Source organism: Ambystoma mexicanum, chromosome 3q (genome assembly GCF_040938575.1).
Source record: "Ambystoma mexicanum isolate Mex_15411 chromosome 3q, UKY_AmexF1_1, whole genome shotgun sequence".
NCBI lineage: Eukaryota > Metazoa > Chordata > Amphibia > Caudata > Ambystomatidae > Ambystoma > Ambystoma mexicanum.
The window spans coordinates 118,188,079-118,203,699 of NC_090926.1; the positions used below are offsets into that span (position 1 = coordinate 118,188,079).

Consider the following 15,621-nt stretch of genomic DNA (forward strand, 5'->3'; position numbering starts at 1 on the left):
GGTCAGTAGTCAGGGTGGCATGATTGATCGTGTTGAAGGCAGAGGAAAGATCCAGAAGGATAAGAACGGAAGGAGAGTTGGAATCAAGATTTGAGAACAAGTCTTTATAGGTCCTCAGTAGACCAGATTCCGTGCCTCAGGCTGCACTAATGCCAGATTGGTGATCGTGGAGATATCCGACCGATTCAGTGTATTGGATCAGTTGGGAGATTGCCAACTTCTCCAGGAGTTTGCCAGGGCAAGAAGGGTTAGCAGAGGGCTTTTTGAGGAGGGAATGCACAAGGGAGTGCTTGAGAGGTAGCGGGAAGGAGCCGGTGGCAAAGAAGTGATTACAGAAATGATATGATATGATATGACATTTATAATGCACCTATACACAAGTGTTTCAAGTAAATAAGCGATGGCGCAAGGCACAAGGCGCAAGGGAGGCAATGTTGTCCTTGATAGTTCTGGAAGAGCAGGGAAGTACCTGCTTGATGGAGACTTACATAGAGCAGACTTGTCTAGAGACCTCATCTGGTTCTATAGGCAAGAAAGAGGAGAGTAGAAGGGGAGGGAAGCCAAGGGAGGCCTGAGAGACGGGGGAGAGAAGGGGAGTAGAGGAGAGCGAGGACAGAATGTCCTGAGTTTTAGTTAGGAAGTGGGGGGTCAGTGAGGTACACAGGGTCAATACTATCATTGCTCAATATTTACCTCTTTGTTCTAATTCTTCTTGTTCATCTCAGTTCCAGGTTAGTTAATGCCAGAAGCAATGCTACTTTCCAGCCTATTTTGCGATATAATCAATAAAATCAAGAATATACAGTGCATCTCCTAGTTTGGTACACTTATCATTTGCACGTGTTTCTTATATAGCCTTACTGACATATTTCCTTATTAGAGATCTTAATAATACACATCTTTTCTTTATTTCCAATTAATGGTTCTCAGGATGTTTACATTCCATGTTTGGTTATTTCCAAAAATTCTGCAATTTTCTTATTCTGTCATCCCATAAAATCGGTGTTTCAACATCCATCTACAATGGTAAGGAAGTAAAAATAAAAATAAGGATGTCTTAGCATACATGCTAATCGTTTTGGGTCTTTGTTTCTATATTGTCATCATCATGTATTTATTGTACCCCCAAATCACATAATGGAGCTCCATTCTCACATTCTGTTTTCTATTTAAAAGGGAAACCCCTGTCAGCCTCCCTTCTGCAGCATTCTGTGTTGTGGCAATTGGCAGCCATGTTGAGCTAAAAAAAAGCTCTCTATGTCCGCGGAATGTGATGTCAAACGCTGATTAGCATAAGTAAATATACCACTCGCAGCATTATCTGCTCGGTTTTATACTGCGATTATGTATCTATTGCAATATCTCATGTTGTGTCGTTAGCTCTGAGCCCATATGCTGTGCTCAAATTACATTCACATGTTTCTTTATTAAAATTACTCTTGTTATTAATTATCCAGTCATTGTTGGTGTATCACCTACTAATTATATGGTCGCCTATTAATGACATATTCATTCTTTTTTATTTTTTTAAAGCTGTATTTGTCAGCGAACTGCAGGAGATCTCAGTCAGGGTATCCATGCCCTATATTACACCCTTTACCTACCATGTTTTGGGGAAGCGCCAGTACATCAGAAGTTTATTCGGACCCTACAAAGGGTCAAAATTAGTATTTAAATTACCCTACTTATCATATTGATATGGTGTATCATTTTAAACTTGTTTGGAGATGATGGTGGGAAACAATGTCCCATACAAAACTTGTAACATGCTCAATTATCTCAAAGCTGACGCCAGATCATCCAACTTCATATCATAAACATCATTGTATGTCCTAATTTAATCTCTCATATTCTTTTTTCCTGCCACAAACCCTGAAGAAATTTCTCAGAGATACCTGAAAACCTGTCACTTTAACTTTCATGAGATTTTCATCAATATCATCTAAACCAAGCATAAATTGAACATAAGGAGATTGTTACATCCTAGATTATAAACACCTTACATATCTTCTCTGTGCAATGTTCCTCATTGTTAGCCCAATCTGCCAGGGTTTAATGGTACATGTAATCCCACAAAACCTTGCACAACCTTCATTGGGTAATGTTTTAGCGATTTGAAGATTTTGGGCCTCATTACACGGACGGCAGTAAGGGTTTACCGGTACCGGTAAGGGCACCGGTACCGGTAAACCCTTACTGCCTTACTACGAGGTCCCTTAGCGGGTAGGTACTTTAACGCCTGCTGTTTAGCAGGTGTTAAAAACCAACCCGCAAAGGGACCAGGGTGCTAATTACGGTACCGCAATTTGCGGCACCGTAATTAGCGCCTTCCCCATTCCCATAGAGCCCTATGGGGCAAAAATGGGAATGGGGAAGGGCAATGGCGGAAGGGGGAATTACCGCCCCGCCAACCTTGGAATAGGGCGGTAATTCCCCTTTCCACCAAGGCGGTGCCGGTATTTTACCGGCATGTACCAAGGTGCTAATAGCACCTTGGTCCTCCGCCTACCATGTAATGAGGCCCTTTGTCTGCTTCCGTATTCATCCTATCCATTATCCTAATATTGCTAATAGTTGTTATTCACAATAAACACACACAAGTCATTTGTATATATTTTACACATAGACCCCCATGTCATGATGCACATTCAGGCAATTCCCAATTGTCGGATATTGGCAGATAATTTTAGCCTCCAACTCTCTCAAACGTTTCTCTGTCTCCTCCTCTGGGATTGGGATGGGCCATTTTCAAACCAGCAAACCTTTGTCACAACTCGCCCGCCGTGGAGACTATACCCAAGATGGAGACTGGAAAGAAGGTAGAAGACGGACTCTTTCCCTGGAATCGCTATGCGCGTTCTAGTCTTTTGATTCATATTCCCGGAAGTTGCTAACGCACTTGCGTTGCAACTTCCAGTATTTGGAAAGTGTTTCCCAGCGCTCGTGTGTTGTTTTCCTTTTTTCCTCCTGGCCGCTTTCCGAACGGCTTCCCCTTTCCGTTTCTGCCGTTCTCGGATGGCTGTTCCGCTGTATGCTGTCTACTGCTTACCTTACCTTCTTGGAACTCCCTCTTCCTCAACTCGCAGTTCTTGCGAGGAACCTGATATTCTTCTGCAACCTAGCCCTCCGGACTCCGAGTATCCTGGTGCTGCCCTCTTGGGTGTATATTTGGAGCCATTGTGTACTTTGCCTACTCCTTCAGTATCTCAGTGCATTCTGGGACCAGTAGTCCCAGCAAGATATCACAACCTACCAGGGTTTTTTCGGCAAGGCTTTTTCCCTGGTCTGGGGTGGGCTCCCTGGGGTCCCCACTGCCAGGCAAATTGCATCTCAGGCAAAGTGGCCTCTAGTGGAGCCCATACCCATCGCACCAAACCAGGAGTAAGGACGCCCAAGAAGCCCAGCGACTCTTGGAGACAGAGAAGAAAGGAGATACCAACGGATGAATCCTGGGACTCTGATTCAGACGGTACCTCAGTCATAAAGACTTCAGGTGAGGAGGGGGTTGGTGGAGATAACAAGGATCAGACTGAATCTGAGAGATTGCAACGCCCAGAGATTATGGCTTCCCTAGAACAATACCAAGAATTGGTAAATGCCATCCAGGCCCTGACGGCTGAAGTACAGTCCCTAAGAGCTGACAATACAGCATTACAGCAACAGGTTCAACAGTTGGGACAACGGGCACCTCAACGGGATGATAACAGAGGAGAACTACTCCCTCTTCCCTTGTCGTGTGGGAAATATGATGGGGACCCAAAGAAATTAAAAGAATTCTTGGATGCCTGCACAATCCAATTCGCCTTTCGCCCCAGGACCTACGAATTAGACAGAACTAAGGTTGGGTTCTTGATATCCAATCTGACAGGCAACGCTCTGGCATGGGCTACGCCTTTTGTTACTACTTCAGATCCGGTTCTCATTGATTACGACCTATTCACACAACGACTAAAAGAAAGGTTCGAGAGACCGGAGGTCTTGTATTCCGCCTTTGAAAATCTACTCGACATACGATAAGGGTCATCGGATGTTCAAACGTACCTTGTGAGATTTCAAAGGATAGCTGCAGAAGCAGGATGGCCCGAAACTGCCCAACAGACTATATTCCGAAGAGGACTCCACGAAGACATCAAGGACGAACTGGCAAGAGTTGCCAGACCTAATTCTTTCCAAGACCTGGTCTCCTTAGTCTTACAAGTAGAGTTCCGTATGGCAGAAAGGAAGGCAGAAAGAAGAAGACCACGCAATTTTTTATCAGGACCAAACCCCTCTTCGATGCCTGAAAAGAGATCCACGGAAGAACCTATCCAAATTGGGACCACGCGTGGACCTCTATCTACTAGCGAACGCAAAAGAAGAAGGGACTTAGGCTTGTGTATGTATTGTGGGTCGAACAGCCATCTATTAAGAGATTGTCCTACAGTACCCCCCAAAAGACAGGGAAATGAAGGACCCCAACCTTAAACAGGGAAAGGGAAGGGGTGAACACCATAAATCCCTGTCACGTAGCGCAGCCTTCGACTTTGGACTGTTGCAGTCTTATGGTGATCAAGATACAAATAGAATGGGAGCCGACAGGGTCCGTGGAGTGCATAGCCATGTTAGACTGTGGAGCGGCTGGCAACTTTGTGGACGACAAGTGGGCCAAGGAACATCTCGTACCCAGACGACCGAAGATCAGATCTATACCGGTGGAAGGAGTCGATGGTACCCCACTAACATCAGGCCCGATTAGTCACGAAACTCAGGAGTTGAAGATAAAGATGGCGAATCATCAGGAATACCTCTCATTTGATCTGATCAGGGCGGCACATTTTCCGGTAATACTGGGTATTCCCTGGTTAAGAAAGCACAATCCTCACATTGATTGGAGTTTAAATACAGTAGACTTCAAATCACAGTACTGCAGTCAACATTGCTTAACTACAGAAATCACCCCAGTCATTCAAGCAACACTGCATCATTCCTTCAGTGTCAACATGCTACCAGCTCCCTATCAGGAATTCATTGATGTATTCACAGACACACAACCCCGCCTTCTACCACCACATCGCAGAGAAGACTGCAAGATTGATCTGACACCGGAAGCAGTTGTGCCTTTCGGGAGAATGTTTCCGTTGTCACTACCGGAAAAGCAAGCTCTGAAAGAGTACCTTGCCACCAACCTAGAGAACGGCCTTCTTAGAGAGTCATCTTCCTCAGCAGGGGCTTCTCTCTTTTTTATTCCAAAGAAAGGAACAACAGAACTACGTCCCTGTATAGATTACAGAGGTCTGAATAGTCTTACAGTGCGAGATAGATACCCTATGCCATTAATGAAGGACATCATTGAAGCTGTCCAGGGGGCCCGGGTCTTCACCAAGCTGGATTTAAGAGGAGCTTATCACCTTTTAAGACTCCGTGAAGGGGATGAGTGGAAGACGGCTTTCCGGACACCTCTAGGACATTACGAATATAGAGTAATGCCTTTTGGACTAGTCAATGCACCGGCACAATTCCAACGATTCATGGACAATGTGTTTTCAAATATGCTCTACTCCTCAGTGGTCGTTTACCTAGACGACATTCTTGTCTTTTCTGCCACCCTGGCTGAACAACGGGTCTTGGTAACAGAAGTCTTACAACCTTTAAGGAGAAACAGTCTACTAGCTAAACCCGAAAAATGCATATTTGAGGCATCCACAGTACCTTATTTGGGTTTTATATTATCTGCAGATAACATACAGATGGATCCAGCCAAGACGGATGCCATTACAAATTGGCCTGTACCCTCTAATGTCAAAGGAATCCAACGATTCTTAGGACTAGCGAACTTCTATAGAAAGTTTATCCCCAATTTCTCTGAGATTGTTCTACCTATCACCAATCTTCTTAAAAAGGGGGTGACATTCCATTGGGATTCCGGCACTGAACAAGCCTTCCAAACCTTGAAAAGATCTTTTGTAACAGCTCCGATCCTCAGACAACCAGATCAAATACGCCCGTTCATAGTGGAAACTGATGCTTCCCTCGGTGCTATCGGGGCAGCATTACTACAGAAGGAGGAAGACGGCTTAGAACATCCTGTCTCTTATTTTTCACGCACGTTGACCACTAGTGAACGCAACTATTCTGTGTTAGAAAAAGAACTCCTGGCCATCCGACAAGCGTGTGAGGAATGGAGACATCTGCTACAAGGCTCTGTAGTCCCGTTTTTGGTCCGTACGGATCATAAAAACCTTAAAGTCCTTCAAAAGATGGAATGCCGCAACTCACGACATGCTAGGTGGGCGTATTTCTTCTCACAATTTGTCTTTGAGATCACCTATCTCCCAGGAAAGGACAACACTCTGGCAGATGCCCTTTCTCGGAGTATGGGTGAAGATTCGGGAGATCTACCAGAACAGGAACTTATGTTAGCAGGGAAGACATTGATCGTCAACATAAACACATTTTTGCAACGGGTAAAAGCGGAACAACAGAACAATAGGAGTTCAGAAATGGATTTGAAAGGGAAGGGCAACTTTCTCTTTAAAAAGGAAGCTTTGTATATACCAACCCGAGAACTCCAAGTACAAGCAATGTCCTGGTGTCACGATATTCCCTCTGCTGGACACAAGGGCCAAAGAGCCACACTAGAGTTAACATCTCGCCAATTTTGGTGGCCTTCCCTGGCTAAGGATGTGAAGGAGTATGTAAAGACCTGCCCTGTGTGTGCTAAAAACAAGTAAGATTACCACAAACCACTAGGACCTCTACAACAAGAAAAACAGCCTGAAGGACCTTGGCAACAGATATCCACGGATTTCATAGTGGAGCTGCCGCAATCCTGTGGACACACCGCCATAATGGTCACAATCGATTCCTTTAGCAAGCTGGCTCACTTTTCCCCTCTTAAAGGACTCCCTACTGCCAGCACGACTGCAGAAGTCTTTCTGAAGGACATAGTCAGGCTTCATGGGATTCCCACCAATATAGTCTCAGATAGAGGCGCTCAATTCACGTCCAAATTCTGGACAGTTCTGTGCAGAACATTAGGGATCAGGAGATCTCTTTCCTCAGGGTTCCACCCGGAAAGCAATGGGCAAACTGAACGTTTGAACGCCACTCTCGAACAGTACATACGGTGTTTTTGTAACCAAGAACAAGACGATTGGTTCCACTTTCTGCCCATGGCCGAGTTCTCTTATAACAACACTAGACATACCTACATAGGCATGAGTCCTTTCAAGTGCACCTATGGGTACGACCCAAAGCATATACCTCTCTCTGGTATCCCTCCTACAAACACACCTTCAGTGGATCCACTACTGGATACCATACAGAGGATGCATCGAGTATCAGAATCCAATCTCGCAAAAGCTCGACAAGACTGTAAAAGATGGGCAGATCAAAAAAGAAGCCCAAATCCTCAGTGGGAAGTAGGAAGGCAGGTGTGGTTATCCACCAAGTATTTACCCAGATGGGTTCATCCAGGAAAGTTTGCACCCAGGTATCTTGGGCCCTTTCGTATCTCAGCCAAGATCAATCCTGTGGCTTTTCGACTGGACCTTCCCCCGATTCTCAGAAGAGTTCATCCTGTCTTTCATACCTCACTCCTTAAACCATATGTTGAGGACCCTCATTCACGAAAGACAAAAAGCTCCCCTCAAAAGTCTCCAAAGACAACTGAGGAATATGAAGTTTCCGACATCATGGATTCCAGATACAAAAGAGGTGTACTACAATACCTGGTCTTTTGGAAAGGATACCCAAGGTCAGAATGCACATGGGAATCAGTTAAGAACATTTCTGCTCCTCGTCTACTATGGAGATTCCATCACCTCCATCCCGGAAAACCAGGGGGTGGAGGCCTGAAAAGGGGTCATACTGTCACAACTCGCCCGCCGTGGAGACTATACCCAAGATGGAGACCGGAAAGAAGGTAGAAGACGGACTCTTTCCCTGGAATCGCTATGCGCGTTCTAGTCTTTTGATTCATATTCCCGGAAGTTGCTAACGCACTTGCGTTGCAACTTCCAGTATTTGGAAAGTGTTTCCCAGCGCTTGTGTGTTGTTTTCCTTTTTTCCTCCTGGCCGCTTTCCGAACGGCTTCCCCTTTCCGTTTCTGCCGTTCTTGGACGGCTGTTCCGCTGTATGCTGTCTACTGCTTACCTTACCTTCTTGGAACTCCCTCTTCCTCAACTCGCAGTTCTTGCGAGGAACCTGATATTCTTCTGCAACCTAGCCCTCCGGACTCCTAGTATCCTGGTGCTGCCCTCTTGGGTGTATATTTTGAGCCATTGTGTACTTTGCCTACTCCTTCAGTATCTCAGTGCATTCTGGGACCAGTAGTCCCAGCAAGATATCACAACCTACCAGGGTTTTTTCGGCAAGGCTTTTTCCCTGGTCTGGGGTGGGCTCCCTGGGGTCCCCACTGCCAGGCAAATTGCATCTCAGGCAAAGTGGCCTCTAGTGGAGCCCATACCCATCGCACCAAACCAGGAGTAAGGACGCCCAAGAAGCCCAGCGACTCTTGGAGACAGCGAAGAAAGGAGATACCAACGGATGAATCCTGGGACTCTGATTCAGACGGTACCTCAGTCATAAAGACTTCAGGTGAGGAGGGGGTTGGTGGAGATAACAAGGATCAGACTGAATCTGAGAACCTTATTCCAGCTTTATCACCCATTTGAGGTGTTTGTTGCCATGGCCTCGAGCAGCATGGTAGTCTAGGGTCTTCATTACGCAAGGCATGTAGATATTCTGTTATCCTTGTTCTGAGTTCAGATATCATGCATATCAGGATGGGTGCTATGTCCCTGTTTAAAGAGTGAGAAGTAAGCTGAGTGATGTAAGCCTTGGTCCATGAACAAGGTGAAGAAGCTTGCATGGTGCTAAACTGCTTACAGTGTAAGAGAATCTGCCAGAAGGCTGGCTTCCTGTGAGGAAGGATGCATCCAGTTACTATTGGGTCTCTTAGGTCCATGTCCATTGTGATCAGAGCTCTGAGGGAAATGGAACCCCACTCGATTAGTAGGTACAGTAGGTTGTTTATACACGAGAGACTGTACCAATTAAGTTTGAAAAAAGAGTTAAAAAACTAAGATTTCCCAGAAGTGGGATTCACTCAGGAACATTTCCACTGATGAAGGGTTTCCATTGTTTCTCATCACTGGAGTACAAGTTGCCAATGAGGATAAATGTAGGGTTGTCGAGGTGTTGTGGGATAACTAGATCACCATCTGCTGGATATGGGTTTCCCCAGGATTCCATTCCCAGTGGAGGGAAAGTGGTATGAATGTGTGTTTGTGTGCGTTTATAGACTAGCAGGGCTGGCCTAGTGTCATAGGATGCAGCAGATTAAGATCTAACAGGAATAGGCTTTTAACAGTTTCCTGTTTTCTAAGGAAGGTTGAGTTTTGCAAACTTACCATACACTTCCGCATACAATGCACCTGTGGATGTGTTTGTGTGTTTGGAGAGTATCAGGGTTATTTGTGTGTTGGCGGATGAACCAGATTCTGAAATGGTAAATATGGGGTGTATACAGTGAGCTTAGTTTCTGAAGGAGTGTTGGGTTTTGCAATCTTCCTCAACACTTGTGGATGCTAGTAGAGAAGAGTAAGGACATTAAGGTGTTTTAAGTTAATAAGATTGTCATCCCCAGATATGGGCTCTCCTCCACAGCATGTTCCTGCATGGGTTGAGCTTTGCAACCTATGCCACAATCGCACATGAGGTGTGTGTGTGTTTGTGTGCCTGTCTCTGTTCACTAGAGAACAGAGATGTCCAGCTGGAAGAGAATGAAGTGGATTAAGGTCTACCAGGAATAGGTTTCCCGCAGAAATCATTTCCTTGAAGGAGGTTTGTTTTTGAAACCTTCCACATCTCAAGAGAGTGACTTGGAATCTTGAGTGTAAGTGAAGAGTATGTCTGCCTAATTACTCAACCAATGTATGCACAACACCAAACAAAGCTTCATCATAAAATGTGCCATTTCATACCTTGTAATTATAAATACACATGAAAATCTCAGCACTGCAATTTGGGGAAACCATGGATCCACAACCAAGAACACATGCGCTGCACTGCACTGCACCATAATATATGGCCAATGCATGGAAATATCAAGTGAGAACAACAAGGAAGGAGATTCACACAAGGTCTATCATACACTAAATAGACGAAGCAAGCCACTACACATCAGTGTGTGGTGAGGGTCATATTAATTCAATCCAAGTCACCCTAATAACTCTTTCACTTCCCAGACGCCAGTTAAACCTTAGCAGAACATATGCAGACCTAACCGTAACACAGACCTCAGATTCTCATGTTCACTCAGATCACCCAGCAAATGCACCATCTTACTTGACACATTAAGGGGGTCATTATGAGTTGGGCGGTAAGGGATTACTGGCACCGGTAAGGAGACCGGTGCCAGTAATCCCTTACTGCCCAATTCCGAGGTCCCTTAGCGGGAACCGTAAGGAACGTGTGGTCTGACCACACGTCCCTTACGGGTCCCGCTAAGGGACCAGGACGCTAATAACGGGCTTGCTAGTTGCGAGCCTGTTATTAGAGCCCTCCCTTTTCCCATTGAGCCCTATGGGGGCTCAAATGGGAATGGGGAATGGTTTGTTCAATGGGGACTTACCAGTCCCTCCAGGGTCGGAATGCACCGGTAAGTCCCCATTGAACAAGCCAGGTGCCGGACCCGGGATTGGAGGCAGCCATGGCGCAAATAGCACCATGGCTACCTCCAATCTCGGAATGAGGCCCTAAGACACAATGCAAAGTGCAAGACAATAATCATCAAAATAAATGCATGATGGCCAACACTCAACAATCGGACCACCTCCTAATTACAGCAAACCTTTCACTCATTAGACTGCCTTAAGCACTCTTCTCAGGAAACATGGTGTTCAGAAACCTTAAAGGCAAATATTACTGACACACAAATCCCAATCTCAATCACTTTCAAAGCTCTACAGCTGACCACCAAAATTTCTGAAGCACTTATATGTAAAGAATCTAGAAGTCCTCACAAGCAGCACAGGCCCTCACACACACAGTGTTTCTGATTACGTAGTCAAGGTCCACTCTAGCAGCTCCCAAATGGAGGCCATTCTCCACATACCCAAACATCTTGACACCTCCAAATAAACACATTGGGACTACAAAGGGTAGTTTGAGTCAAATCCCCTGACTGCAGAAAAATTCCCAACTACTCTCTCCAACTAGTAGCAGTGATGTAAGAGCATCTGGGTGACTCATGATTTCAGGTATCAGGTGGTTAGACGGGTGCTATAGGCCCTCAGAACCCCTTACCTTTTCGAGTTTGAGTTGGCGATGAGTGAACCCCAAACTGTTTTTTTCCGGAATTATAGATTTGTGGTGGCCTTTAGGAGGCATGTCATGGGGCCTCATTATGGGTTTGGTGGTAACATGCCGGTGCTGCTGGCGAGTTGCCGCCTAACTCGTAACACTGTTCCGCCTACTGATATTCCGGTGCCACCGGGACTTACAAGTCCCGGCGGCCCGGGATGTCAGACGGTGGAAAGTGTAAGTCCCATTGGGACACGGAAGCACCAGCACCACTGCTATCGGTGCTGGTGCTTCTGTGAAAACCACGCCTGCAGGGCCCAGTGCCCTCGGCAGGTCAGACCTGACGGGAGCCAAGGTCTCTGCAGGCATACTTGTAGTCTGGCGGCCTAGAAAGTGTGCCAGTATGCTGCTACCGGCACCCTTATTTCCGGATCGCCAGGGTTGTAATGAGGCCTCTCAAAACTTGGTATGGACTTGGTGAAAAGTGATGTGTGAGTGTCTGTGCAATTCTTCATCTTTGCTCTAAGATTGCTATGAAATGACTTCCCTGGTATACCTCTGTGTGGCAGGTTAGCTTTCCAGTCATGGAAGGTGGTTTGATTCCCATGTGCCCTACCAGCGTGCCTGCCTGTGTAAGGTTGTGCATATGGCATGTGGGTGACCATGATCCCTTTTCTGGTTTGGATGCTGTTGCACAAGCACTTGGTTGGCCTGATTAGGTCTGGGCCTCTGGTGATGGTGAGATGCACAGGCTGGGCAAGTGCATCAGGTACCCATATGCTTTCTCTGTTCACAAGCTTTTCTGTTATGTGTCGTCTGGTCAATGGCCATTTGTTAGACATCTGACCAATGCACAGTTCGGGTCTCTGTTTACGATTCTTAAATCACCAACCAGACACGGTGGCACATAGATGGTCTGAATGACAATGATAGGCACTCTTTTCAGAAGGATAAGAAATCCTATTCAGCATTTGGGATAGTCTTTCTAAATGATGATGAGAAGCAATAGTGGCTGGCCAAAAGAATGTGCTTGTCCACCACCCCACCATACATGACTTTGCAGAAAATTAGGTTGTTTTTTGATTTAATTTGCTTTGTGTGAGTGCCTTCCACTGGCATACAAATGTAGTGTTGGCGTTTGCAACAAATCTAAACTTTTTTAGATTCTTTGTAAATGGATGGAACAGTGGTCCTCATTACCAGTATGGCAGAGCGGTAACAAATTAGTGGTAACAGAATTACCGCCACTTTTACCGCTCTGACATATTCTGAATTTGACTAAAGTGTCCCTAATACCTAGTACAGTGTTGTGCATAGGCCAGGGCTGGGTACATTAGTCACACAGACCATGGTTCATGCCTAGTCCTGTCAATGCACTGGGGAGACCTGTAGTATTTGCATTTGTATTTATTTGTTATTCACTGAGCGCTTTAATTGAAAGCGCGGAGTATGCCACATCTACCACTCTATGGCTAATGTTGCTCAATGTGTGCTAGAATATCCTTTCTGTTGGGCCCAATGTAGGCCTCTTCACCACACCTCTCGCTCCCTGTCTCAGACAGACAGAATTCTGACTCCCCATTCCTGTTTTGAGAGCATGGAAAAGGCTGGGAGAAGAGAGATCTGGAAACATTGAACTAGGGGCTAAGTTCAGTTAGCGATGTGGAAAAATGAAGTGAGCAACTAATGGCATGTAGGTAGTTATGAACCTGAGAATAATTTAAAAGAGTATGGGCCTCATTACAACTTTGGAGGTAGCCATGGTGCTATTAGCGCCATGGCTGCCTCCAAAATCGTGTCCGGGTCCCCTGAATGGGGAAATACCGGGCCATTCTGACTTTGGAGGGCCTGGTATTTCCTCCTTCAGGGAACCCTGACCCGGTCCTTCCCCATTCCCACTCGAGCCCCCATAGGGCTCAATGGGAATGGGGAGGGAGCTAACAACGGGCCTGTTATTAACGGGCCTGTTGTTAGCTCCCTGGTCCCCTCGAGGGACCCGCTCTGGACGTCTGGTAAAACCAGACGTCCAGAGCGGGTCCCGCGAGTGAACCTCGCAATAGGGCAGAATGGGTGTAACGGCGCCGGCACCATTACCAGGGCCGTTAAACCCATTCAGCCCTTCTTGTAATGAAGCCCCATGTTTCTATAATGCAAAGTGTTGGCTCGATTGTTTCAAAGATATTTCTTTTTAAAAATCAGAGATCGTGTAAAAGACCAAACTTCTAAATTCCAATCTTCTACCTTCCAGGTCGCCCTAGAGGGCTCATTTCGTTCCTGTGGGGGAGGTGAAGCCCCCTCCTCCTCAAGTCTGCTACTCTTAACTGCAGGACCTGAAGCCACAGGGGATCTAGGGCGCAGGAGTTGTGCGCCCGCAAGGTGTTGGACGCCTGAAGGGGGAGGTGCAAGGACAGTCCAGCCCGAATGGAGTGAAGACCCTGTGGACCAAGTAAGTGACTGAGCTTGATTCTAGTGGCAGAAGGGGGTGGCGGCCCACTGTTTTGTACTTCTCTTGGGCCACTTGATTCGCTGCCTGATTAGACAATACTGCTAAGCTCTATCCACGACCTCCATGGAATCCCTGGAACTCCCACTCATCTCTCCCTTCTCCCCTCTGGTTTTCTGTACTCAGCTTGCCCCCCAAGAGCAAGGGCCCAAGTCTCAGCACAAGATGCTGGTCGTTAGAAAGCAGCAGCGGCAACCTGGGGGGCCACCCACAAATGCCATCAGCACCCCATCGACCCCCGAACCAGCCTTTGTGGGTGTATCATGAACACCCGAATTACCCCCTAGTAACTCTACTGATCCAGTGGGAGAGGCCCCCTCGCTGAGAGAGGAGAAGCATCAATTTCTGGGAGACAGGAAAGCTGCCTTTGGAGGGGCTTAGGGAACAGCTTGCAATGCACCAATCTCCACTGGCCAAGGAGCCATATATTGTAACCTGGGTGGACTGTTCGACATGGGCTAGGGAGTGAAGTGTTCCGAAATGACCCAAGAAACTACAGCCACTTCAGCCACCTTTGGAAGTCTGCCATCCTCCAGAGGGTACACCATTCCGAATGACACGGTTATGGACATTGATGGGGCTCAACGACCAGGTGATATGTTGGGTAGCACCTGCCTAACCACAGCTGAAACCACCCAGCACTCTGTGTGCCCTGCTTCCATCTCGACATCTGCTGCCCCTTTTGAGCGCCCCTAACCCGATCCTTCACGTTGAGTGCAAGAGAAGCTGGTTTTCCAGTAAGGGAGACTGTCTTTCCGGCAGCGCCTGTAAGTGGCTGTCCGCCTCCAAGCTCAACTCCTGTATCTGCTAGCCGCGACCAGGCTCTGGTACCTGCCACGGTCCCCACTAGTGCTGTTTCTCCACCCACCACTGCCCCGGATTCCATGGCTGAAGTGGGTTCGGGGAGTGACGATGCCTCCCTCCACAAACTGCCCTCCTGCTCCTCACGAAACACCTGGAGTGGGATTTTGTCTCCCAGGACCTCAGGGGCCTGCTATTATCTTCATCTAACCCCACTCAGGGCCCCAAATCCCCTCGACCCAAAATCAATCCTGGTACCTTAGAGCACCCAGATGGGGTCGACTATACAGCTGGGGGGTGTAAATACGAGCAAGTGCTTGCTGAGTTGGCAGTTACAGTTTTGCTCTTAGACCTCATTGAGATCCACGGGAGGGGAGGAGTGAAGCTGCAGAAGAAGGGTGGGGGGAGCACTGCAATGTACTATCTGCTTACAAGGGGTCGAACAACTAGATGTCGAAGTGGGCGGGAGTGGTCAGGAGCGGTGTTCCCTTACTTTTTATTTTTAAGTTTCACTGTTCCTATACTTTTATTTTAAAAAGCTACCATTCTGGAATGGTTTTGTTTTAAAATAGAAGTGTAGGAGAAGTTGAAGCTTGCACATTCCCATAAACAGCAGGTGTGTTTGTTTGGGGGTTTGGATTGTGTGTGGAAGGGGGGACAGGGATGGAGTTTGGGGGAGCTGGGTAGACCAGCAGGGAACATAGTTCCACTACTTCTTTTCGTACACTTCGACCACTGCTAACAACTCAACCCCGGAACATCCTACAGTAAACCTCCATTGAGCTTTGTGATTATCAAAGCAAATAGTGCCTGCCGCAATCTTGTACCCAGGAACCTACGCCCCGACATTGCCATTCACCGTACAAGAGTAGCACTAAGTCTAGGGAGTTCAAGGGGGTGCCCAAACCAAAGCCTTCTCCAGTGGCTGTCTATGCTCGAACTCATAAGGGATCTATATGCCCTAGCCCAAGGGAACCGAGAGTTTATGGCCCAAGTTGTAGTGGGAGCATGCATAGGCCTCAGGGCCAAGG

At 46.9% G+C, this 15,621-nt stretch overlaps 1 long non-coding RNA gene across 3 annotated transcripts in view; it reads left to right on the forward strand.

Moving 5' to 3' along the window:
- Positions 1-15,621, forward strand: part of LOC138582200 (uncharacterized) — a 402,442-nt gene that overhangs the window by 96,744 nt on the left and 290,077 nt on the right. For all 3 annotated transcript variants that reach the window (XR_011304974.1, XR_011304976.1, XR_011304975.1), the window contains exon 2: positions 13,535-13,732. This is a non-coding gene — a long non-coding RNA (uncharacterized lncRNA). The remainder of the gene's footprint in view (positions 1-13,534; positions 13,733-15,621) is intronic.